At 41.5% G+C, this 27,970-nt stretch overlaps 1 long non-coding RNA gene across 1 annotated transcript in view; it reads left to right on the forward strand.

The window, feature by feature from the left end:
• The first annotated feature begins 11,983 nt into the window (after nucleotides 1–11,983).
• The window catches only part of LOC141518969 (uncharacterized), a 205,366-nt gene continuing 189,379 nt past the window's right edge, over nucleotides 11,984–27,970 (forward strand). Inside the window, exon 1 of the long non-coding RNA XR_012477325.1 lies at nucleotides 11,984–12,760. This is a non-coding gene — a long non-coding RNA (uncharacterized LOC141518969). The remainder of the gene's footprint in view (nucleotides 12,761–27,970) is intronic.

Below are 27,970 nucleotides of genomic sequence, written 5' to 3' on the forward strand. Positions count from 1 at the left end.
AGAGACAGAGACAGACATACACAGACAGAGTCAGAGACACACACACACACACACACACACACACACACACATACACACACACAGAGAGAGAGAGAGAGAGAGAGAGAGAGAGAGAGAGAGAGAGGTGTTTTCTACTCACACTGAATGCCCATGTTGGATAACATGCTTTATAGGTTATAGGATTATACAAGCCAAAATATCCTTTTATCTGATTGCTATAAAGGCCATGCAGGAAAAGCCACATTAATATGTGGAAGGAACTCGTCATGATCTGGAGGACCTGGGAGAAGAGGAGGTGGTCAGTATGGGTATAGTGGAAGGGTTGGGCCACCCTTGGGGATTCCTTGGGCATCACCCCAAAGGAGCAGGGCACTCCCACCACCCCCCTCACAGGGCTGTGCATGAGCATTAGTCAAGAAGCAGATGGAATTGATCATAGACCTGGGGCAGAACAAAAAAGCTGAATTCTAGTCAAGGGCTTGGGCCAAGCTGACAGTGCGGTTTGTCATTCTTTAACCAGGCTGGCCACATAGCTTCCTCTGCAGGCTGAGTCTGAGCCCCAGACACAGCCTTGATGCCCAGCCACCCACCCTAGCATCCCCTGCAGGTAGCTCCAGGCACAGTCTTATGTCTACCCTGTCCACAAGAATCTCTTCTCATTATAAAAAAGGAATTCATTTTTACTTCCAAAGTCTACTACTAGCTGGCAGGGATTTCCCTGTGTAAGGGGGGGGGGGGATGGACTGAGATAGGGAAGAGCCAGTCTCAGCATTATTAAATCTCCAGGTCATTATCTGAAAGAATAGAATTATAGATGAACAGGCAAACTTGGATGGGAGTGCCAGCCCCCTCCTATTGAGTTCCCCTGTGGGAAGGAGAAATGCAGGCTTTGGAAGCAGAGAGCTTGGTTCTTCACACACACACACACACACACACACACACACACACACAGACACACACAGACACACACAGACACACACAGACACACACAGACACACACACAGACACACACACACACACACACACAGACACACACACAGACACACACACACACACACACACACACAGACACACACACACACACACACTGTCCTTGTGACCAAGCACCAACTACGCCACCTCTTTGCTCCTCAGTTTCCTTGAAAGGACAGCTGTCCCAGCTCTCATTAACAGCTTATCCTTGGCAACTATTGACCACTTTCCTTTAGGGCAAGTTTTCAATTTCTCATTCAAAGTCAAATGTTTCTGTAATACAAGCAATCACTCCTGATTTCTATCAATTGTGGGAGTATAACTTTTGAAAGGGAGGCTACAGACCCAAACTGAATTTGGAAGTCTGCCTCTATTCTCTCAACTTCCTCGGTCAATGACCAAGAGCATCCCTAAATGGACTTGGGATAGTATGCTGCTCAGTATTTCCACTAAATACCTGCAGGAAATCCCTAGCATCAAAGTCCTAGAATGCTTCTCCAGTCCATGCCTTGAGGGAGCACATTCCCCAGACAGAAGTTATGATTCTTAAATTAAGAGTTAAATGAAATAATATGAGGTACGATGGAACATTTTCTAGAACTCACTTTTGTGCTACATTTTTTAGTACCAAATTAGGAGGAGAATAAGTTTATAAGAGTCAAAGATTAGTAGACTCGGCTCATAGCACAGCAACTGCCTGTGGAGTCTGACCAGCAGAGGGAGGGATCTGCCCCCTTTGGGACAGAAAGGAGGCTTCTCACACTACCTTGGATGTGCACAAAAAACTAGACATTGTCTTTGCCTTCAAAGACTTGGTGTCTAAGAGAAGGGACAAAGGAATCTTTCCTGAAACGTATAGGACCAGATCAAACTATAAAAACTATCTCTTGTTAGCTGCGGGTCACAGCCTGCCTAAAATGTCTCAGGCCCTGTTTATGGCCCAAGGTTCTTTAGGGAGATTGATTTTGGGGTCCTGCTGCTAAGTATCAGGTACAGTGAGCCACCTGGAGATGGCTGGCATCTCATACTCCTTGGAAGTCTTTATTCTTTGACTTCACCAAAGCCAGACTACTCCATTACATTCATCTTTATAAAATGGAAAGTTCCCAGGGTTACACTCACCCCCAATATCAAGCAGTTCACAACAGAAAGGTTTTCCATGGTGGATTAAGGCATGCTCATACCAAGTTTGATGGGTCCTCCAAGTATGTCTCCAGGATACCTCTGAGCCTGGATCAGAAAGACATAACAGCATAACCTTGATTCTTTCCTGGGCAGCTCATTCTTCCAAGTTTGGAAGAGTGCACTTAATCTTCCAAGAGTCTTAGAGGTGATACCAGGCAGAGAGCAAGCAGAGTGAAAAGAAGACTGCATTTGGAGTCAGTTGAGCCGGGTTTGAATCCTGCCACACTGCCTCCCTGGGTCTTGGTCTCCTACTCCAAAAAATGAGTGTTGGATTCAAGACTCTTTAAAAATCACTTTCAGCTTTAAATCTATGATCCTATAAGTTATTCTCTTATCAAAGCCTCAGTTTACCTATCTGTAGAATGAGGGGGTTGCATAACATTATCTCTCCTATTCCTTTTCACTTTAAATTCATGTTCATGAACTATCTAGACTTTATTTCTGTAGAAAAGGCTGTTAATGTGCACATAGGTTTACTGAATGGGGAAATGACCTTCCTAGGGGACAGTTATAATGGAAAGTTTATGGAAAATTTTCAATGAGATGTGTAACAATTTTTTATATTATGTTTGGAGTTTTCAAACCACCCTTGAGGGTGATGAGATAGAAAAAAGGTATCCTATGAGAAATGCAGCTGAAAGGAGAAGAGAAAGGAACACCAATTTATATGGCAGCTTCTAACACCAGCACTTGAAAGATCTTGTCTCATTTAATCCCCATAACCACCTTGGGAGCCAAATGCTTATTTTACAGCTGAAGAAACTGAGGCCCAGTTCCCACTCTGGGAGAATTTTTCCCCTCCACATTCGGTGATTTTCACCTTTTTACAATGTCCACCCCTTGTTTCTCGATTCAAACACAATAGATTTCTCCCCTCTAGCTCTTGGCTATCCTTCCTACACTGCCTGTCTTCTCCAGTCGCCTGGCAACTCCTTGAAAGCAGGGACTGGTTTTTTGCCATGCTTTCTATACCAGCACTTAGCTGCCTGACTGACCCTGAGTCTTCTCTAGGTTAAATATCCCCAGTTCTTTCAATTTCCAGCTGCTGGGGAATCAAGATTCTGTACCATCCTTCTTTAAGTCTTCTTAAACCATGGTGCTCAGAATTACACAAATCATTCTAGATGAAGACTGGAGTAAAGGGTAAAAAAAAAAAAGCACAGCAAAGGAATGATCACCTCCTCATCCCTGGAAGCTTTAAATGAATCATTTTTCAGTCTTGGCCAACTCTGTGTAACCATTTGGAATTTTCTTTGCAAAGATACTGAGGTGGTGTGTCATTTTCTTCTCTAGCTCATTTTCAGATGAGGAAACTGAGGCAGATAGGGTTAAGTGACTTATCCAGGGTTACACAGTGTCTAACCTGATATATTTTTTTTTTGTTTTTTGCAAAGCAAAGGGGGTTAAGTGGCTTGCCCAAGGCCACACAGCTAGGTAATCATTAAGTGTCTGAGACCGGATTTGAACCCAGGTACTCCTGACTCCAGGGCTGGTGCTTTATCCACTGCGCCACCTAGCCATCCCTCTGATATTCCTTAAGATGGAATTAATAATTCTTGAGAAATATATTTATGATCATAAGTTTGTCTTTTAACCTTTAACTAAGGGTTATAAAATGCCATTTGTTACTAAGGCCTATCTCCAAAGATGTTGACTACACCTGTGTTAGTACTATCTGGTTATCACAATATTAGTACCTCGATCAACAGACTTTAAGATGAGACATCCTGGATGAGCAGAGAGAAAATCCTATTGTTGTTTGTAAACATTTACTCTTCAGCATAAGTGGAATTCTTTTCAATAGGAATTTCCAGTAAATATTATAAAATTTGAGAGAATTGTATTTGTAAAACCACGTCATCTCTGTGAAATCTCATGGTTGGTCACCTAAAGTTTTACTGCTCTTTGTCTAAATTGCATAAAATTCCTGAAATGTTGAGTCAACATTGGCATTTGTAAGGATACCATTCACCCATGGCTTCTGGTAAGATCCTAGAGAATTAAACTTCATTTATAAAACTAACTTTGCCGTTTTATTTTAGCTAAAGGGAGAAAAGGGTTAACAACAGCTAGGAAGATTTTGAGACCAGATTTTAATTTAGGAAGATTAGTCTTTTTCACTCCAGACCTGTTTTTCTATCCATGCTACCACCTAGGTCTTGGAAGCTAGTCCTTTCTTAATGCAGCCCAATATTGTGGTAACTTTTTTGTCTGCTGTGTTACATTGCTGACTCATCTTGAATTGGCAGTCTATTAAAACTCAGAGATCTTTTTTCTAAAACTCATCTATCTATCCATGCTTCTATCTTATAGTTGTAAAGTTTTACATTTATCCTTACTAAATTTCATCTTATTAGATTTAACCCATTTTTAGCTGGCAGCATACCAAAACAGGTAGTGGATTTGATTTGGTCTATGGGTCATAGTTGGCCTGACTCTGTTACTATCCACTGAGCTCTTTTTGGATTCTGGCAACCAGCATGTTAGGGATCCCTATCAACTTCATATTTATGTACAAATCTGATGAGCCAACTTTTTCCTTTAAATTTTTAATAAACATGTTCAACAGTATAGGGCTAATTATTGGTACTTGGTCTTATCCATTAGAGACTTCCTACCACCTTGAGATTGAACCACTAATGATTGCTCTTGGAGTTCAGCTATTCAACCAGTCTGACTCTATTGAATTTTAGAGAAATTGAAAATGGGCTTTGGCTTATACTAGGCAAACTCTGTTCTCTTTTTGAAAATTGTGACAAAAAGACCTCTAAAGTGGTACCTCTTTCATTTTCCAATTTAATTATAACTGATAGTGGTTCAACAATCACACCTGTTGTTCATTGTGGGTCAGGTGTCTTGAAATTTATCAAGGGCAACTAGTTACTCTCTTCTTATCTTGGATTTCTATTGTTATTCAGGCTTGTGATAGTCTCTCCACTACCATAAACTCTAGGAGGGTCTTCCCTATTAGCTTGAATCAGTAGGATTATATTGGTATTAAGTCAAGAACTTTAGACACACAGAATTCTAGCAGATGCCTGAATCCTCCACTTTTTTGAGCCAGATTTGTGATCAGTTTCTCATCAATTGTGAGGGCAAAACAATTTGTGCCCCTCCCATTTTCAAGTTCCTGTCTCAAGACTAATATTTGACCATATTTTTTGGTGCTCCTAGAGGCATCGTCAGTGCCCAGATTGGGATCCATGTCTATTCTGATGATTCTTGGGAGGTTCTCACTTAGGTCTTGGTTACCCGTCTGGGGAAGACAATAGACTTCATTAGTTTCTTCCATTCCCTGAGCAGGAGATCCCCATCTCCTCTTTTCTTCATGGAGGACAACTGGCTACCTTCCACCTTGATGCTCTGTATCCAGCTCTTTCATCTCTGGGGAGATCTCAAATATAGTAGTGCCTCAGACAGCTGTCCCTAAAATAGCATTTTGGTGCTGTTTACCCATAGGGCTGAGGAGACAGCATCTAGCTGGATTGTGTCCACTGCCTGCTCCTCTGCACTTACACTATGCCCATTCAAGGAAATCCTTTTCTTTAGGAAACCCAGCCAATGCTGCCCTTCCCAAACTCTAGATAAGAGCTTCTTACTTTTTTTGTGTCTTGGATCCTCTGACACTCTGGAGAAATTCATGGCACATACAATAAAAATATGTGATTACAAAGGAAGTCAAAGGTTAATAAAAACAAAGATGAACCCTGCTGTAGAGGCTGGGTGTCACTTAAAGTGGATTAGTCTGATTCAATACACTGGCCCTAGAAGTAGCCCTTCCCTCTGGATTTAAAGCTATAGAAACTTTATTCAAATCATGGACCTGCTACTTACTAACTATATGACCCTGTTTGAACACCATCTTCTTGGGTTTGTTTCCTTAAATATGGAAAATGAAGGGACTGGTTTAATGACTTCTAAGGTCTCTAGGGACTCACTTCCTTAACCCACACTGGTACTGACAGGCTGGTTCCACAGATGGACACCTTGAGATCAAGCACAACCTGGTATTTGATGAACCTTCCAACACCATAGTTTTAGTCCCAACTAGTATGCTTCCCATGAACAATAAGCCAGTAGACTCAATTAGTTTTCAGAAACACATTTTACTAAAATGTAATAGCAAAAAAGAGTGTTTACAAGTATTCTCCCCTGAACCTCAAGCTCAAGCTTCCCATAAATCTAAAGATTTGGGGCAGGGCTGGGAGAACAGATATGAATGTAAAATACATTAGTCCTGAGCAACATAAAAAAACACATGACTAAGTTGACCAGCCTCCTCTATGTCCTTTCTTTTCACAGAGAAGGGGAAGTTAATCTTGTCAATAATGAATGGATCACTCTCTCAGGCTTGTTCCTTGTAGTCTGAAGTGTCTTGGATGGGCAGGTCAACCCATCAGACTACCTGGGTTCACTACTGATGAGCAGATCTTTAGCACTTCCACTCAGTCAGAGGCAGTTATGTTCCTTTCAAAGGGAGCCCAACTAGAGTGTGACTGAGCCTAGGACTGGCAGAAGCCTTTCCCCAGATTTCTTTAGGGTCTTGGATCTGAGGTCCAGACTCTCCTATTCCACATATCCCTCTCAGTGAGGCTTCCTCACCCTCAGTGATGGTAATCTTCAATACCTTTTCCTAGATTCCCATCAGGGATGCTCTGTGAGTGGTTGGGCCTGGATCTCGAGGTGGTAGTTTGTGAATGTGTGTATATGTGAATATCTAAATTTCATTGTCTATGCTGGCCTCTCTCATAAGCATCTTAGCTTAGAGCTGACAAGCTTCTACTTCATATCTCCATAGCTCTCGGCCTTCAGCTAACACTTTAGTGGACACTCAGCTGGGATCTAGTGAGACTCACCCCATTTCCCATCTCCTGACAGAGCATTTCACTAGGCTGCTCCCCATGTCTGGAGGAATCTCCTTCCTCCTCTAGGTCTATTAAATTCCCACCTTCTGTAAGAAATAATAGTAATTTCCCTCTAAGAGAAGGAAGCCCCAATTTATCCAGCTGTTTACTACAAGATCCAACTGCTTGCATGCTGAGTCCCCCTCCCCCTCCCCCATGAGACTTGGAGCTCCTTGAGGGCAGGGACTGTTTCTGCCCTTTTTTTTTTGTATCCTCAGCTCTTAGCACAATGCCTAGTACACTGGAGGCATCAATGCTGCCTAAATGACTGATCTATTCCATTTCATTGCATTTAAAAAAAGTTTTTATTACAACTTTGTTTTTATATCAAAATCATTTCTGAATATATTTCTCCTCCCCCAGTGTCCATGATTCATTCTTTGTACAAAGGTGACAAACACTGGGGCAGCTAGGTGAGGCAGTGGATACAGCAACTAGCCCTGGAGTCAGGACAACCTGAATTCAAATCTGGCCTCAGACAATGAATAATTACCTAATTGGGTGACTTTGGGCAAGTCACTTAACCGAATTGTCTTACAAAAACCAAAAAACATTAAAAAAAAACAAAGGTTACAAATAGCTAATGACTACATCTGTTAGTACATACAACATTCTACTCCCAGGGTCTCTTCTCTCCTCTCTTCTCTGGGATCACATCTTATTATCACAATCTCACAGCAGTCCACTTTTGTTTTTTCTTTTTTAGACAGCACTGTGCTAACCATTGTAGATGTCTCTTTCATCACTCTACTCCATTAGTTCCCATATGCCTTCCCATGACCTTCTGAAATCTTCATAGTTATTTAAAAAAATTTTTTTCAAGGCAATGGGGTGAAGTGACTTGCCCAAGGTCGAACAGCTAAGTAAGTATTAAGTGTCTGAGGCTGCATGTGAATTCAGATCCTCCTGCCTCCAGGGCCCATTCTTTATTCACTGTGCCACCCAGTTGCCCCATAGTTGTTATTTCTTAAGAAACATCATAGCTTATGATATCCATGTATCCACATTTTCCCCTAGAATATTTGACTGAATGTAAGATGGAATTGAACAGGAAGAAAATTAAAAATTTACACTTAGGACTAAAAAAATTATCTTCACAAGTACAAGACTGGGAGGGGGAGGGAAGAGACTTGGTTAGATAGTGGCTTTATCTGAAAAGACCTAGGTAAAAGTTTTAGGGCACAAGTAAGTACCATGATATGGTGCCCAAAAAAGAGAATGTCACCTGAGGCTATATAAAGAGAAGACCAGTTTCCAGGAAAAGGAGATGCCAATCCTCTCTGTACTTTTGTTTTTGTCAGAAAAATTTGGAACATGATTTTCAGTTATAGGTTCTTCAGTTTCAGAAGGCTCATGATATGCTGGGGAAATAATCAGAGGAGAGCAGTAAGGTTGGCAAAGAGCCTGGCATCCACATCACATAAAAAAGGTTGAAGGAACAGTGGATGTTGAACTTGAAGAAGAGAAATAGGAAGGACATTGTGGTTCCATTCAAGAATCTGAATCCTCATAGTGGAGGAGGAATAGCAGAGGGTGAAACTAGGAGCAAGGGGAGGAAGTTACAAAGAAGTCAATTTGGGAAAAAAAAACATCTCAACAATTACAATTAGAGGCCTCACCTGAGAGTGGAATGGTTTGCCTGGGGAAGTGGTGGGCTTAACCTCAAGTACATCTGTTGTTGAGTTAAGGGGGTTATCTACCCCAAGCATATAAAGACTTCCACTGGTAGAAGAGGCAGAAGAGAACAATTAATTCCAACTGCTCAATGAAAAAATGAGAATTCAACGAGGTTTACCAGCAGGATAGTTCATCTATCTCTAAGAAGGCAGCATATAATTCCACCAAAACTAAAATATAACTGAACCTTTGAGAGATGCAGGATTCTTGGCTTAGTAAGGAGATGGAAGAAATTCAGTTTTATGTAGATGGTAACAACCCAAAGTGCTTTTATGAGGCCCTGAAGGCTAGTTATGGGCCAAAGACATATGGTGCAGCTTGGTACTGATGGATCCACATTGATTAGTGTGATAGGGATATGATTCTAGAGAGATGGAGTGAATACTTCCATAGTGTTTTTAACAGACGATCATCAATCAATTGACTGTTTACCTCAAGTTGAAGTCAGTCTGTCCTTAGCTGACTGAAGAGGTTTTTGAAAGGCTCTTTTATGTTACTACAAAGAGCAAACAACAATAGGCTTGCCATAAAGACTATTTTATGGAGAACTCACACAGGTAAGTGCTCACATGGGGGTAAAATGAAGCAAACCAGGGATACTCTGAAGATCTCGCTTAAGAACTAATTGTTCCATGGGAGACATTGGCATAAGACTGCGCAGCATGGTGTGCCCTCATCAGAGAGGATTGTTCTCTAATTATAACTGTAAAAGTTTTCTAACAGCAAATTTGTCTGCTCAGGATCTTATTTCTCACATATATGGAGGGTTGAATCAAATTTATAAGAATACAACTCATTCCCCAGTTGATAAATGGTTAAAGTTTATGAATAGACAATTTTCAGATGAAGAAATCAAACCTATTAATCGAATATGAAAAATACTCTAAAATATTTATTGATTAGAGAAATGTAAAACAATTCTGATTTACTACCTGACACTTATCAGATGGGTTGATATGACAGAACAGGACAATTAAAAGTGTTAGAGGAGATGTGGGGAAATAGGGACACTAATGCATTGTTTGATGGAGTTGTAAACTGATCCAACCATTTTTGAGGGCAATATGAAACTATGCCCAAAGGGTTATAAAGCTGTATATGCTATTTTTTTAAGGTTTTTGCAAGGCATAAAAAAGGTTGAAGGAACAGTGGATGTTGAACTTGAAGAAGAGAAATAGGAAGGACATTGTGGTTCCATTCAAGAATCTGAATCCTCATAGTGGAGGAGGAATAGCAGAGGGTGAAACTAGGAGCAAGGGGAGGAAGTTACAAAGAAGTCAATTTGGGAAAAAAAAAACATCTCAACAATTACAATTAGAGTTGTGGGCTTAACCTCGAGTACATCTGTTGTTGAGTTAAGGGGGTTATCTACCCCAAGCATATAAAGACTTCCACTGGTAGAAGAGGCAGAAGAGAACAATTAATTCCAACTGCTCAATGAAAAAATGAGAATTCAACGAGGTTTACCAGCAGGATAGTTAACCCCATTGGGTTAGACGGCTTGCCCAAAGCCACACAGCTAGGGAATTATTAGGTGTCTGTGGTCAGATTTGAACTCGGGTACTCCTGACTTCAGGGCCAAGGCTCTATCCACTGCACCACCTAGCTGCCCCAATGTATATACTCTTAAGACACAGCAATACAACTACCAGGTCTGTATCCCAAAGACATTTTTTTTTAAAAAGGGAAAAAAACCCAAAAAACATTTTAAAGAAGTTCTTTTTTGTAGTGCAATAAGTTGAAAGTTGAGAAACTGGGGAATGGCTGAACAAGTTATGGATGGCATGCTATTGTGCTAGAAGAAATGATGAGCAGAAGTCTTTCAGAGAAATCAAGGAAAATGGAGATGAATTTATGATGCAAAGTGCAGCGAGCAGAACCAGAACATGCTACGCAGCAACAACAGGACTGTATGATAACCGCTTGTGAACGACGTGGCCTTTCTCAGCATTACAAGGATCCAAGGCAATTCCAAAGGAATGCTTAGGGGCTGAGTCCAAGATTCGTGGTTATCAGGAAAGTGGTCGGCCAGCTGGGGGGGGGGGGGTTTCGGGCTGCCCAGTTTGTAATTCCCTTGTTTCCACAGCTTGACTCTTGTGATCCTCTTCTTTCTGGGTCTTCAAGATCTTTCCCTTCTGTACCCAGGAAGGCCTCCTTTTGGGGAGCCCCCCCCAACAGCACCTGGCTGGCCTCTTCCTCCCAGGGGCCCCCCAGTTGTCCCCGTGTCTTGTGGCGAGGCTCCCCTTTTCCTGAGGGTCCCAGCCTTCTGATGGTCCAGGCTGCAGACACCCCAGCTTACAGCTCCATTTGGGGGGTTCAGTGTCAGGTTCGGGGATGGGGCCGCCAACACATTTATTTCCCACAGGCCCCGCCTCCTTCCATGGAAGTGCACGTGGGGGGGTGCGGGTGGGGGAGGGGAGGTTCCCGAGGCCACACCCCAGGGCCCCGCCCATTTTACAGGAGAGGAAACTGAGGCCCCCGCCTCCCCCATCCCGGCACTCCGAGGCCCGCTAACCGCTGCGCTCCCGGTGCTGCGCTCCTCTAATGGCGGCTGCGTCCTGCTCTGCTCTCCTCCGCTCCGCTAGGGGCGCTCGCGAGCCCCCGGGGGCTCGACCGCGCTTGCGCAGCCCAGGACCGCGGGCCGCCGGAGGGGCCCCGCGAAGGCCTTCTCCTTGAGCATGCGCACTCAGCGCAGGGCCACGTGTCAGGATGGAGGTGCGTGGCACCAGCCGGAGGACCGGAACTGGGGAAGGGAGGGAGGGAGTTGCGGATCACGTGGCCTCCTCTCTGAGCGTGCGCACTAGTCCAGGGCTTCGTGCAACCCGAGAGCCACTGACCGGAAGCTGGCCCCTTCCCGTGACCAGGAGGGGGCGGAGCTAATGCTACCTGCGGGGGGGGGCGCCCTCGCTGCTCCTTCCCTTCCCCCCTTTCCCTTACGCAGGCCCCCAGGCAGCATGGGGGCTCAGGGACAGAACCCTTCCGGCCTGTAAAGGGCCCTTTAATGCTTGCAGAATGCTCTGCAAATATGGGTGGCCTCTCCCCAGGCCCCCACCCCCGCGGGGTGCAGGAGAGGAAAGTGGGGCAGCCTGCTGGAGCCCTGAAGGTATAAATATGGGGCAGCCCGGCTTGGGGCACCTGGCCCGGCCTCCGGGCAGCGAGTCCTGGCGCCCAGGCTGTCGTTCCCGGGGGATGGTGCACCCCAGGCATCCCCCCACCTGTGTGTGGAGCCCCAGGTTGCAGCCAGGGTCAGGCGTTGAATGCCATGGATAAGTTAATCCCTGGGTGATGAGGCTGGCGCGCCCAGGGCCGGAGAGAAGGGGTACTAGACTGACCACCAAACTGAAGGTCTAGGGAGCTGCCCTTGCGCCGGCCTCATTGCTCTATGCTTGTGCAAACTGGACGGTCTCCCGGGAACATGTCGGAATTGCTTCCATTTAAATTGTCTTAGGGAGATTCTGGAGAATCTGGCAGGAAAGATGCTTTCTCAAGCCGAACTGCCAATTATTCATACTACAGCAGAGAATGCCACTCTGATGGGCTGGCCATGTTGTTTGAATGCCAACAGTATATTTGCCTAAACAATTATTTTATGGCTTAACACACAAGCTCTTACTCAGAGGTGTTTATGTGGAGAATTGAAGAAGGTCTCTTTGAAGAACTTTGGAATCCTTTGCATGACATGGGAGATGATGGCAAAGTGGGCATCAGCATGGTGTGTCCACATCAAAGAAGGCTCTATTTTTGTATGAGCAGAGCAAAGCTGTAGTGGTTGAGATGTGCAAATTTAGAGATAGCTCCACTCCAAATGCTCACGTGGACTGTTTGTACCTGATCTGTGGTAGAGCATTCTGAGCTCATGGAGGTAGTATATCAGCCACTATTGGACACACTGGAACTTGACTCCAACATAGTAATGCCATTTTGGTCCATTTTTGAGAATGAAGGACTGCAACCAGCCAACCAACCAGCTCAGTGGGAGAAGCAGAACTACTACTGGTACACAGGAAAGAAACTGGGATAAGGTCAGTCACTTTCCTTCCATTCATAACAAGATCTTAAAACTTCTAGAGAATAATCATAAAATATAGTGACTGGATTCATGAGCAAATGGCTATTGGGTGCCCTTCACCAGGACAGATTCCCCCCTCCTCCTTCTGATCAGGTTTTATCCATCTATACCCCCAATAATCCTTCATTTAGTGTAGCTCATGGAAAGCAAGTTTACCAGGAAGAGGCAGCTCTTAGGATCATAGATTTAGAGGGGGAAAGTAGCATCATGACCATCTGGTTCAGTTCCCTCATTGGTGAGAAAACTGAAGCTCATAGAGAGCCTAATTAATTAGGTTAATTAATAGAGAACCAGAAAGAAAGAGAAAGTATTTATTAAATGCTTACTGCATGCTAGGCAGTGGGTTAAACAGTGACCATTAAAGTTCAGACAGAGAGAAAACTCTGCCCTCAAGGATTTTCCATCCCCATTAGGAGATACTGCTATTACTTTCAATTTTCATATGAGGAAATTGAGACTTCTAGCGGTCCTACTTTTTCCCAGGCTCATTCAGCTTCTAAGAATTAACAGCAAAGTAAGTTCCTGTATGTTGTTGAGTCTTTGAATGGGATACAAAATGGGAAATAGCATCAATCCAAAAAATCCATTTCATTTGTCTTTGGAGTATAGGAATTTCTAACTCTAGACCACCTGATGGAAAGTGAAAGAGATTCTGATGGCACTTAAATAGAGACTTCCTTCCTAGGTGCCATCAAAGCTTAGGGTTTTGGGTCTATTGATGAAATCAGTTCTCACTCTAATTGTGTTGCTGTTCCACCACAATGTGGTGTCTTACTTCATCCTAACCATTGGAAAGAGAGCTTCTGTGCCCCAAGATCATGGAATTTCAAGTGGCTTGATTTTGATCCGGATGCCTCATAGGCAACAGGTATCCATGCTCACCTTGAGCTACAAAGAAAGGGGAAAAATAATTCCTGCCTGCAAGGAACTCACAGATTGTGCATAAGAAGCCATAGTTTAATGGGTAATTTCAAAGCATGTCTGTTTCATTCACTTAGGGTCACTTATTAGAGAATTTTTTCCTCATTTTCTTTTTAAAGGGCTATTACATGTTGGGTTTCTTTGGACCTTGTGATGGGAATCATCATCACTTCTTCCTATTTATTTTGGGGATGACCTTCACATGTGACATTTTAGTTCTGTCCTCACTAGTGTGAAGATCATTCTGCTGGTCAGAGAAAACAAAATTTGAATTGAGTAACTGTCAATCATCAGGTGGTGCCTGAACTACAGCTCACAGGATGTGTTAAACAGAAGGACAGAGTGATTTTTAGGAAAGGGGCATGGGCAGTGTGAAGATTCAGACAGGAAATTTAGTGACTGAGAGAGAAGGATCACAGATAGTAAGACTGGAAAGCTAGGTTGGGGCCACTTTGTATATATTCAGAGGAAGCCAGGGGAATGGCTAGGTGGAGTGTCTTGTTCAGATTCACACAAAAGGAGAATCACTTAGGAAGCTGTGGGCTGGATTGGTTGGAGAGCTGGTGAGACCAGGAAAACAGGAGATGGGGTATTAATCTGGTCAAAGAGCCTGGATAAAGGTGGAGACTGAGGGAGTGCTTTTCAGATGGGAGAGGTATTACAATCACAGGACTCAGTAACTGATTCAATAGGTGCTGTGAAGACAATGTCAAGACTCCAAACCTGGAAAACTGGAAGAGTGGTGGTGCCTTCCCTAGAAGAGAGGAGGATTTAGAGGGAAAGAGAAAGAGTTTGTTTTGTGTCTGTTGAGTTTAAAAGTCTCCAGGATATCCAGTTTGAAAAGTCTGCTAGGCAGGTGGTGATTTGGGACTGAGCTCAGGGGAGAGATCTGGCCAAACTGATCTGGAAATCATTTGCATAGAGGCAAGTGATGGTTTACACTTAGGAACTGTTGAGGTTATTATGAGACCTCCTCTGGGAGCCCTGAGAGATAAGAGAAGTGATCCCAGAACAGAATCTTGGGGAACCCCCATGGTAGCAGTTTGATGAGGCACAAGAAAAGGTGCCATTAAAGGAGCCATCAGATAAGTAAAAAGTATACCAGAAGAGAAAAGTATCCCCCAAATCCAGAAAGGAATGAGAATCTGGGCAGCAGAGAGGCCAAGAACACCAACATTGAGAAAAGATCCACCAGCTCTACATCAAGGCCATTCTGGTCCTCCAATTCTGGATTCTAAGGGACATTCTAACTCTGACATTCTATAATTTCCAAACTTAGGAAATCGTTCATTTTTTTCATTCAAAGTGAAAAATTATGAAAGTGATTTTGAGGTGAACAATTAGAGAATCTCAGATTTGAGATTAGGCTAAGTGAACATCTATTCAAGTTGTACCTAGGCAGCTAGGTAGCTAAGTGAATAGATCAGACCTATACTAGTTGTGTGACCCTAGGGAAATAACCTAATCTCTGCCTGTTTCCCTATTTGTGAAATGGAGATAATGACAGGCTTTATCTCCCAGAATTATTGTTCAGATCAAATGAGATAATATATGAATAGTGCTTAGCACAGTGTCTCTCTTAATAAATGATTGAGTCCCCCCCCTTTTTTCCCTGTACCTGAAGAAGAATCCTCTCTATAATATGCCCAAGAAGTGATCATCTAGTTTTTGAAGACATCTATCAAAAAAGTGAACATTTTTATTAAGGTCTTGAAGTAAGAAACTATTTTTCAAGTTTGGTTTTCTGTGTCTAGGCCCCAGATAGTGTTTTGCAAATAGAAGATAGTTAATGAATACTTGTACAGTAACAATGATTTCAGTTCCTTCATTTATTTGTTGAATAGGTCCACTATTGAATTTGGTTAATGTGACATTTTTCTTTCAGTTGACTGACTGATTCTCGCCAAATGACAAAAATAATCCACAAATTTCAACCTAACGTGGAAGATGAATTTTAGAGAATTGTTAGTAGACTCACTATGTTCTTCACTGACTTGTTTGCTCCCTTCTCTCCAAGCCTTTGCATGTGTATACCTCAGAAGTTTCCACAGATTTCATAGAATGTCTCTCTTTATTGCTTATTTCCTGTTTTTCCCTAGCTCTTGCTACTTGACATTTTTCCCATTTGGAGTTAAAAACTTCCATCCTAAGGGTTTCTTTCTTTATTTGTCAATAGGGATAAAATTTTCAACTTTATTTTTTTCTCTGTGGTGAAGGGATTCAAAAACACTGTGAGCTGGGGTGTAAAACAGGGAAATGGTTCTCTTGGGGAATAAAAGATTTGGGAGTGAGAGGATATGATAACAGCTGTCATATTTCAGTCCCATTAATATTTTGGTTAGGACAGCTGGATTTTACAGATATACTGTTATGTCATCTGCAAATAATGATATTTTGTTTTTTCATGTTCAATATAATTCCTGCCATTTCCTCTTTTTCTGTCCTATTTCAATTGCTAGAATCATCAGTGACATATCAAATTGATGTGGAGGAATTAATGTGAAAGTGAGCATCCTAGTTTCTTATTTGTATTTATTAGGAATGTTTCTAATGTTTCCCCATCCCTTATTATTTTCACTTTAAAAACCCTGGAGAATATAGTTATTAAACTTGTAAATTTAAAACATACATTAGATTTCTTTCTTTTTTTTTTTTTTTAGTTTTTGTAAGGCAATGGGGTTACGTGGCTTGCCCAAGGCCACACAGCTAGGTAATTATGAAGTGTCTGAGGTCAGATTTGAACTCAGGTACTCCTGACTCCAGGGCTGGTGCTCTATCCACTGTGCCACCTAGCCACTCCATACATTAGATTTCTTGGGAAAGTTTTAACTAAAAGACAAATATGAAAATTGCTCTTTAATAAATTGAACATTAACTCATTCAGTTAATATAATGATAAATCACATTTGTATCAGGTTTTAAGAACTTAGCAACTTAGCCCTATCATCTTCTAATATTAAATCGTGCACATCTCCCTTAGAAGTGAGATGGGCAGACAAGACTTAGAAATTTCTACCCTGGAAGCAGTAACCATAATGAGCAGTAGAAGGAATTCAAGAAAGATAGTCACTAGAACTCTCATTTTCTGCAGTATGTCTTTTTATTAAGGAGCTGGATCATTTTTAAAATTGAAATTTCTTTTTCAACTAATAAACTTTTTTCTTTCTCTGACACCTACCATGCACTGGGGGGGGGGGGGGGGGCGTGGACAGGGGAAGAAAATGGAAAAATCAAACCCTTGTAACTCTACCCCCATAAATATTATTTGTCCAGGGAAAATATTGTTTAGATTCAAATTATGCTTCTGATTGTTATCCCTTACAATGAAAAGGAATGCTCCAAGTTATTATATATTATATGTCTTTGTCTTGATTCCCTTCCTGCCACTAGCTAGGTCTTCAGAGAGGACACATAATGAATAACTAAAACATTCACTCAGAGAGCTAATAGCAAAAAAGAAATCACAGACGATTTATAACTAAGACTATATCATAGAATGAGCTATTGAATTGGGGGTGAATTATCTTGCCTCAATTTCTTAGTCCAAGGGGAAAATCCTTGAAGTCTCTAATGTAGCAAACTGAAGATAGGAATATGATTGAGAGGGTGGTGTCTCTCTATATGTGAGATTCTCCCCAAAGGATTTTTTTTTTTTTAGTTTTTGTGAGATAATAGTGTAAAGTGACTTGCTCAAGTTCACACTGCTAGTAAGTATGAAGTGTCTGAGTCTATATTTGAACTCAGTTTTCCTGACTCAAAGGCCTGTGCTCTATCCACTACACCACCTATCTGCTCTGGCTTTTTCTTTAAGGCCCACTTGCTAAAGAGAACTTGGAACCTGGTATCTTCCTCTCAAAGCTGGAGGCCAGAAGACTAGGATTTCTCTTCTCCCAAGCTCTCACCAACTCCATCTTTCATATAGGAATAATCAATCTCTCCTATTGAGGAGGACCTTTTGCAAATGGCCATAGACCAAGGATTACATAATAATTAAGCAGAGTCCAGCAAAACAAATTCCTATATAGGCTATGTCCAAGAATGTGTGTCCTCCCTTTCTCCCCCACCCCCACAACCTTTTTCTCTCTTTTTATGATCCATTTTCTGAATTCAAAGTTCATTTTATTTATGAATGCTCTCTCTTTAAATCTGTCTTCCTTCCTATTTTCCCTTTTGCACTCTTCTTGTTTCCTTCTTTTTCCTGGTTAATTTGAATGCATTTCTATATCAAACTTTTATGGTTATATATGTTTTTGCCCTCCTTTGACCAGTTTAGATGAAAGTGAAGTTCAAGGGATACCCAGCTCCCACTTCCTCATTTGTAATCACTTCTACTTCTATCATGATTAATGTGAGACTATAAGAATTCTCTTATTTCCTTCTCTTTTCTTCCCTACTATATCCTCCCCTATCTTTCTTTCTTTTTTCTTTTAAGATCATCACAATGTAGCAAAAAACCACTCCCAGGTCCACTACCTTGTTTGACTCTGTCACTTTTTATTTTTTAGCAATTTTCAACATTTCATTTCATTTTAGAGGCAACATTTCATAATTCAGGACTCTAAAAGCCCTGAAGAGCTGCTACTTTCTTTTATATCCCAGGATCCTAAAAATTCTATACCTTGCATAAATTATCTCTGAAATAATTGTATGCTGAATTGAATTGCAGATTTTGAAGTTCACCTGGGTCCTCATCACTGTACAACAATCCTTTTCCTTGATGGCCACTCTCTCATCATATCCATCTCAGTCCCTAATGTCAACCTCCTCCTTTCTTCTAAAGCTTATGTAGACTTGGGAACATGATAAGGACTTTGATGCTTTTTTTCCCTGTCTCATTAATATAGACCATTTTTTCTTGTGCTGTTTGCAGATATGTTCAGACTTCCCCTAATTTTAAGGATTATTTTTTTTTTCCAAGGGCAAATGGGGTTAAGTGGCTTGCCCAAGGCCACACGGCTAGGTAATCATTAAGTGTCTGAGATCGGATTTGAACCCAGGTACTCCTGACTCCAGGGCCGGTGCTTTATCCACTACGCCACCTAGCCGCCCCTTTCCCCTAATTTTAAGAAAAAGTATAGTTCCAATTATAATTTGAAGCCACATTTCCAATTATGGCTTGAATTTCCCCAAAGAATTTTTATTTAGGATTAATTGATAATGCACATTGACAAATTTAGGCAAATAGACCTCTCTGGGAGCTCATTTATAGTCACGTACTGTCAGTTAAGCTATTAGAAACCCATCTAAAAATAAAGGATCCCTCTTTTTCTTTGTGCTATCTAGCTGCCTTTGTCTTTCTTTTTGTTAGTTTATTATCTTTCCTATCAAGAGCTTGTTCTGTACACCATGATGAACAGAACCACAATGAAGTGAGTGGGGCACTGGCTTTGGAACAAGGAATATTTAGATTCAAATCTGTTTTCTGACACAAACTGGCCATGTGACCCTGGGCAAGTCATTTCACTTGAGATAATAGAAAACTAGATGTTGCAGAAAATTTACCAACTTGCTTTGCCCAATAAGGGGCTTCTGCTCTGGATCCATGTAGACTGGCTCATATGCTTCCACCCTGATAGGTTTGGCACATGTTTAAGGTCTCCTCAAAAGTACCTTGAGGCACCTTTCTAACAAAGGAAATCACAAAGTACAAAATAAAAGGCATAGGACAATTATTTATTTTCTCAACTTCAAAAGAAGTGCTTAAAGCATAAAGCATTCTTAAACATTTTGACAAATATTGGAAATATGAGTTGATGCAAGATAACCTAAGAACTCAGTCAGTTAACATGCATTTTTTTCATTTATTTATTTATCTTTGTGGGGCAATGGGGTTCGGTGACTTTCCCCAAGTCACGCAGCTAAGCAATTATGGTCTGAGGCAGGATTTGAACTCAGGTCTTCCTAATCCCAGGGCTGGTGCTCTAACCACTGAACTACCTAGCTGTCCTTTCAACATGCCTTTATTAAGAGTCTTCTGTGTGCAGGGCACTGTGCTGGAAGGACCAGGAAAGATTTCCTAAAAAGGGTTGGTTTTGCTCTTGAAGGAAATAAGGGATGAGTGGTGGTGGTGGGGAGGGGGCATTCCAAGAGTGGGGAAAGCCAGTGCAAAGAAATCTAGATAGAACTGGGACCCTCCAGAAGACCAGCATGACTGGGTCATAGAGTGTGTACAGGGAAGGAAAATGGAAGAAGCCTGGGAAATGAGAAGGGGTCAAGGGGAACGGGCATGAAATGCCCACTTCTGTTGTTCATGGAAGTAAAAGTAAGTCCCTAGAGTTTATTGAGTAGTGGGGGAGGGGGGAGGGTGGCAGCTTGAGGAAACTCCCTTTGGCAGCCAAGTGAAGCATGGACTGGAGGGGGGCGGTAAGAGATTTGAGGCAGGGAGACCCATGAGACACCTCCTGCATTAGTGCAGAACTGCTTTATTGTATTAGGTTGGAGGTTACGTAAGGGGAGTGAAGGGTATTCTAGAAGAGAGTGTGGAGGAAGAAGTGACAAGATTTGTAGATTGTAAGAGGAGGAAATTTAGCATGACTGAGTTTGGGCAGCTGTGGGACTGAGAAGATGGTGGTGTCTTCAGTTGGAATAAAGGCTTCAAGACTGGCCACTGGAGCTATCCATGTGCACCAGTATGCAATAGAAAGGGGAAATGGTGAGAGATCTTGCTATAAGCAGTGATAATCCTCAGGGGTGATCTCAGACACAGCCCTTAGATTGTCATTTTCTTGTAAAGAGGAGCCTAGTCTCCAAGGCAAGGGATTGTTTTTTTTCTAAGAGGAGACTTTTCACAAATTGGAACTTTTTAAAATGGCCAGTCCAGTGAACATTTACTAAGTTGCCAGCCTATTTTGGGTGGTTGTTGATATATTGTCGTTCAGTTGTGTCTAATTCTCTGTGTCCCATTTTGGGGTTGGCAGAGATAAGTGAAGTGACTTGCCATCTTCTTCAGCTCAGTTTACAGACTAAGGAATCTGAGGGTTACACAGCTAGTCAGTGTCTGGGCTTGTATTTAAATTCAAATCTTCCAGGCTTCAGCATGCTGTTCATTGTGCCACCAAGTTCCCACCTGTTGACACATTAGGAATATGGGAATTGGCTGCATATGTGTTTGAAATAATCATAATTGGCTGGAAAAGAAAATAAAAGTGCAGTTTTAATGTCTCCCTCTCATTTAGTTTCTCCAGAATGTTCTCTCAGGAGTCTCAGTCCAACTGCTACTCAGAGAACAAGGTTAGGGTTTAACTGACCAAGGACTGACTTGGTTTAGCAGGGATTCTGGTTACTGCAGCTACTCACCGAGTTATTGTTCAGGAGCATTTGGAGTGCAAAACTGGAAATCTTACTGATGAGACTTAATTCTAAGAGGGTGAAGATGACCAATAGACCTGAAAGTCCTTGTCCAGAAGCCTAAGAATAGGAAGAAACAAAAAGAATTGTTAGTTCATTGGAAGACATATAGATAGATGGAGGGAAAGCATAGAGATTGAGCTGATAATATGTCTCAATTAGGAAAACATGCTTTCCCTCCTTTCCTCTGTCCCCTCCCCTCCCTTCTCTTCTTTTCTTTTCTCCTTTCCCCTACTCTTCCTCCACTCATTCTCTTTTAAATAAATAAGCTATTTCAGCCTCATTCAGTTTAAATTATCTGGAGATTCTCATGCTGACCTCCTCCCTCTCCATTAGGAAAAGGAGACCTCTTAGAAGACTTTGTAGGAAGAAATAGGAGAACCTTAACTGAGATTTCACTTGGTGCTCCTGGTGGAGAGTGATCCATGAGTGTCCCAGTGATCTTTTCAGATGGGCTGTAGAGGTTGGTAGTAGGCAAACCCCTCCTCTAGGCTAGAGCACATGCCCACCCCCTTGGCCCAGAAGACAGTGAGCAGGAGACATTTGGGGGAATTTCTCCACTAGAGCTGATGAACAGTGCAGAGCCAGTAGGTGAAAGGTAGAACTTGAGGCTTTCTCTGGGTTGGAGACATGGGCACTGGATCAAATGTAAATCCTCTTTTGGCTTTTAAACCTCTCTGTGATCCTGCCAAACACTGCCTTGCTGCAGTCCTATCACTTCCCATTTCTGTGCCCTTGGGGCTGCTGGCTGCCCTCATGCCCAGAATGTGTTCCCTCCTTGATTTTGCCTGGTAGAATTTGTAATTTCTTTAAAATGGAGCCCAAGATCCCACCTTCTGCCTGAAGATTTTCTTGGATCCTTCAACTGCTAGAACTTCTCTCTACTGATTGTGTGTGTGTGTGTGTGTGTGTGTGTGTGTGTGTGTGTGTGTATGTTATCTTCTTTGTAGAATGTAACTTCTTTAAGAGTGAGGACTGCATTTCTTTCTTACACACACACACACACACACACACACACACACACATACACATTCACACAGAGACACACTGGATACTTGTTGATTGACATGGAGAATTTTAGCTTCCAGATAGTGCTGCATGTGACAGAGATATGGTACCACCCTTCCTTTTGGGTACTGAAAATTTTGCTTAGCGTATGGAACTTCCTGTTTCTCAACCACTTGAGGAGGTAATAACACTTTTATAATTTAATTGACATAATGTGGATACATGAACCATCATTTGAGTGAGTAATACCTTAATAAGAAAGGACCTGGATGGATAATGTAATAGCATATGGTGGGGTCTTGTAATGATTGACAGCCACCTCTGTCCATGGTTTAAACTGCTCATAGAAAAACACACCAGTCTTGCTGGTTATATAAGATCTCACAGGAACTCAAATGGATCTGGGGACTCATTGATTTGGAAAGTGCAGGTTGCCAGTGTCCAGGCCTGCCCATTCTACATTACACTTCTTCATGTGTTCCTGCAAATTCATCACAGTGTGCATCCCACATATTAAGGCTTTCCTTAATTATTATTCATCTGGAGGGTACTGGTGTAGCCTTCTGGCTATCCCTCTTTCAATCCCTCACCATCACTATGTGACCAGCCCATCTTCTCTTCCTGTCATTATATTCCTTTGATGCCAACTAGATACAGAGGAAAGATTTTTTTTCTCCATCCTTGTGCGCCCCATAATATCTAGTTGGGCAAGTTTCTTTACCCTGATTGCTTCCCATCCAGGGCCATCTCCAGTCTTCCTGATTTATATCTAGCCACTGGATCCAGGTGACTCTGGAGGAGAAAGTGAGACTGGTAACTTAGCTTAGTTCCCCCCCCCCCCCCCCCACTCAAATCCAATTCATGTATACTGGCATCACCTCCCTGATATTATGGTCTTCTTTGAGATTGAAGGACTAACATCTTTATTATCATCATTATTATTTGATGGCTTCTTTTGTTTCCATTCCTTGGATTTCCTTATTGCTTACATGTGGCAAACTATTTGTATTTCCAGTGCACATCTTTTCTGAGATATTGATCTTTAATTTTTCAGAGACTCCTATTGATTATATTAACAAGAATCATTAGGAAAAAAAAGCAAATCCTTCTCCTTGAAAGTGGGGTTGTCATGTCAGATTCCATTCTGAGTTGGATGACGTATCACAGTCTAGAGAATTTCATTCCTTATAGAATGTAAACCCTGGGAAAAGATGTGGCAAGTAGCAGTGGCTTTAGGTATTCTTCTCCCTTATTTATATGCAGTGGTGGTATGGAAAAAGAGTTCAGTGGAGGGGAGGAGGCAGGATGGTCAAAGATCTTTTTCTTGTCTCCTGTTCCTTTTATATTTAACTCTTTCTCTTTCCTTACTGAGGCTCAGTGGCTATGGGGGAAAGTTGGGAGTCATAGCAGTGATTCTTCCCTGCTTGAATAATTGCTGATATCTCACCAAACTGGTGGCAAGCTGAAGTAGATAATCTTTAATGAAGATTTGGGAAAGTGGAAATACTTGATCAAAGATGAGTACTTACCTTTGTTGAGTAGCTTTGATCCATTATTTCACCATTGAAAAACATATCTATCAGCAACAGAATGATGCCAACTACTGTGCAAAGGGCACTGACAATGTTCATTCCTACGATGCCTTTTACCTAAAGTGATATATGAAAGAACAGGTCATGGCTGGCACAAATGAGGTAGAAACTTTGAAGGGTCTCCATTTTTTGATGCTTTTCTCAAGAAAAATGACTCACCCAAAGGGGTTATTCCACAATATAGTGGCAGAATTTCAAGTCTGCTTATTTTTTTAAGTTGCCTGCTCATAAAAACCTCTAAAGAAATGTCTCCTCAAAAAAACAGTATCAAGCAGTTTTTCATTTCTTTGTTTGGTTCATTGAAGCCCGACCTCCTATTCTACAGAAAAGCAGAAGTTCTGTAGGACAGAATTATAATTTATCTTTATCAGTCACAATAATACCCTGTTGTACCTCTTTACTCTCTACAGCCCTATGTAACTGACACAATTTGGCACTATTTTCAATCATGAACTTTTACTGAGATTAGGGAGTCTGGTTCTTTGGAAGGAGGATAAATGAGCGTTACCCAGAGCTCTTAAGTGAAATGCTTAGAAAAGGGGCCTTAGTTTCCTCTTCCTTGAAATGAGATGTTTGGTGACAGATACTTCCAAGGAACTTTCAGACTCTGAATCTCTGTTCTGTGATCTCTAACCTTGGATTGTATCTGAAAAGTTATTCCTTTGATAACATCCCTGGCAAATGGCTATTTAACCTTTGTTCAGCGTTACCTAGCACTGCCTCTAAAGGTAGCTTATTCTGTTTATAAACAGTTCTGGTTGTTGAAAAGAGAAAAAGACACTAGACTAGCTGGGGAGCACAATTCCTGGTAGGTAGCATAATTGGGAGGTGATCCATGGGCATGAAAACGGATGCTATGGTGAAGACAGTTCCCTGTTCCTGTTCTTCCACAAACCAATTTTATTTTTAAATTATTTAAATACAAATTTTATTGATCTTCTGGCTTTACATCACCTATATTTTGCCCTGAATCCTTCTCTTTTTCCCTTCCCAGAGGGTCATCCCTATAACAAAAAAAAATTTTTAAAACTCAATTTTCTCAGTGCTGTTTGGGGGGACTGCTTCACTCAGGTAGCCATGCTGACTATCTCTTCTTTGTACTTGGTGTGAACTAATTATCATAAACCCATTTTGAGGAAGGGATCAGTGAGTGATGCAGAGGAAAGATTTCTCTCTCCATCCTTGTGTCATCATAAGGTATTTTATCTAGTTGATAAACTAGAAAATGAGATATGTATAGATTGCCTTTGATCTTCCTTCTTGTCTGCAACATAAGTCTCTTTCCCCCATTCTCTCCACAGGAATGATTTGCATATAGTTGAGAAAAGGATTATTGTTTTGGGCTTTGTGGTCTCTTTGTAGACAAAAATATAAATTTTTGTCTTCTTCTCTTTTGTAACAACCATACCCCCCCCATTGAATCAATAGTTAGAGGAGAAAGATCTTCATGTTTTATGAAAGTCTTCAAGCTAACAGATAAGGCATCATTATCCTGAGTCAGGAAAGGGACATTCCTCCTCACCTAATGGAACTCCTGACTGCACTTTTCCCTCCCTTAATGAGACTGTGACATGAAGAAGACATACTGAGTTGAAAAAGCACCTCTCTATAGAGCTGTGATGGATGCCTGGGAGATTTGTGAAACTGGCTTTATTCTCATTGGATCCTGCCAATTATTTTGTGGTCCTTTGTCTAATGCTTATCCTTATGTGTTCCAGAATCTCACTTCGGGGCCCAATTCCTAGCCAGACCTCCTTGTGTGCTTAACTGCAAACTTAGAAAACAAAGCATCTATGTTAACCTAATTCCATTGGTTCTTTCTTAAGAGGCTAAAATAAGTTTTCCTAATTCCTTGTTCCCTATTAGGGCAAACTCTGGAGGTTAACTTATGCTTGTTTAAGTCTTTATCAGGGTCAAATTGATGATAAATAGCAAATGTTTGGCTTTGGAAATGACTCAGAAGCTCCAGAATGTGGGTGTTATATCACTTCTGGCCCTCATATTACCCAGTGAATCCCAAATGAATACCAAGGCAAAGCGGAGACCAGACCCACCATCCTCTTCAGCTGTTTCCTGCTACTCCCATTCATTGCTTCTTTTCTGCTTCAGGAACACTGGCCTTCTAGCTGCTCTTTGTATGGAGGCTACATTTTAAAAACTATTTTTAACTTCTTAAAGACAGTCTCGGTGGTCAAAATGCACCTTTTCCCTCTTGGATTCCTAAATTTCCTTCAAAGAGCATCTCGATATTATTTCCTTCACCAGTCTTTTTCTGATCCCTCCAATTGGTATGGTTTTGTAAGATGTGGTTGATACAGTATCTCTCCTTAGATGTGTACATGTGGTATTTAGGCTCCTTTAGGAGCGCTGGGGCTACTTCATTTTAGTCTTTATCTAGCCCAGTGTCTCTTGGCTATAGTAAATGCTCAATGAATGTTTATTTAGTTTAGTTAATCAATCAATAGATTTTTATTAAGCATCTTACATGTACAGTGTCTCATACCCAGTATAATGGACTTGGAAACAGAAGACTCAGATACTGGTGATCATGCATGTAAGTTGGGTGACCTCTCAAACCCTCTTGAGGGCAATGGGAACTGGAGTTATATTCTGGCACTTTACTTATGCTTATATTTATGTGGCATGAGGGTATTCCTGCCAGGAAGTCCAGACTCTCTCAGGACTTACCAAGCCAGAAAAGCTTCCCTTTGGGTTCTGAAAAGGACCTCATATACTCTCTGAAGTTCAGCCCAGCAAAGTTCACAGAAGCTTATCACCAGAAGTTTATCACTTCTCATGGTCGAGAACCATGAGCCTTTCAACCACAGTCTCCCTGGGATTGTGATCAGGGTTACTAGAAGTCCCAACTCCAGCAGTATCACTGACCCTTGAAGTGCTGAAGGATGATAATTGTCAATATTTGTGCCAAACTCCTCATAGTGTTCTTTCGAGGAAGGGTTTGGGAACCTGGAACCATTCTAGAAATGGGAATTACTGTGAGTTACAATATAGATGAAAAGAGAAAGTTTACACATGAAAAAACAACAGTTCAAGATGCAAAAAAGACTTAAGACAATTAGTATCCTAGCAGATTATGATTACAACAGTATTGTAATATATAGTGCTACCTGTTTCTTCCCTGGTCTCCCCTTTTTGGGGGCATTATGTGCTATATATATATAGCAGAGATGCAGCCCCTTTGCCACTCTGACCTCTCATGTGAGGGGGGCGGTTCTTTCCTAGACATAGAAATAAACACCAACTCAACCAGGAAACATTTATCTAAGCTTATTCTCAACTCCTTTCCACTACAAAAGTTGAGGGTATGAGGTCATAAATTCTGTGTCTTGGGGCAGCCATGACTCTTAAAGAAGAAGGAGATACTGGGTTGTTGTGGCAGAGAGACTTTGTTCACTGGGAGCATAGATCCCATAAGAAAATGGGGAAAAAGAAAGATAACCCAATGAAATCCTACCATAGATGGCTGGACATCTGTGAGAGCTGAGTATTTCACATTAACTGAGTGTTTGGATCAAATGCTAGTCTTGGAATCATTGGAATATAGATTTTACAGGAAGGGCTTTAGAGGTCATCAGATCCTACTCTCTCATTTTCCTAATGAAGATTCTGAAGCTCTGGCAAAAATAATTCAACCAGTGAGTGAATATCTGAGGAGGGATTTCAAACCAGATTTTGACTTCTAATCCAGTCCCATCTTCCATTCACTCCCCAAATTTTCAGGAGCACTTGGACTCAGATGCCATTTCAGACACTAACTTAGCTATGTGACCCTGGGCATTTTCAAAACTGTAAAATCAAATGAACGATTGACAGGTTTTTAAGAAAGAATTTGCTATATGCTAGTCACTATCCCAAATACAGGAGATACAAAGGTCAGAAAAACTCCAAACTAAATCCCCAAACCCCAGAACAGTCCTTGTTTTTAAGAACATTATTTCTGAGATAGAAAATAGATTCATAGATTCATAGAAAATAATCATAGCAATGATATAGTTTGCAAAGCCTGTTATCTATGTTATCTTATTTGATAATGGAATAGAAGGAATCTAATTTTTGATGTGAAGGCTTTGGGGAAGGCCTTCCATAGAAAGTGACCTTTAAGCTGAGTAAGGAAGGAAGCTCAGAGTTCTAAGAGGTGGAGGTGAAGATAAGCATTCTAGGCATGAAAGACAGAGGAAGAGAGTAAGGAAACCCTCATGGCTGCATTATAGAGTGATGGATAAGAAGTCTGGAAAGGTAGAAAGGTAAAGGTATTTCTTTTTGGTCCTAGAAGT

The sequence above is a fragment of the Macrotis lagotis genome, chromosome 3, assembly GCF_037893015.1.
Source record: "Macrotis lagotis isolate mMagLag1 chromosome 3, bilby.v1.9.chrom.fasta, whole genome shotgun sequence".
Classification (NCBI taxonomy): domain Eukaryota; kingdom Metazoa; phylum Chordata; class Mammalia; order Peramelemorphia; family Peramelidae; genus Macrotis; species Macrotis lagotis.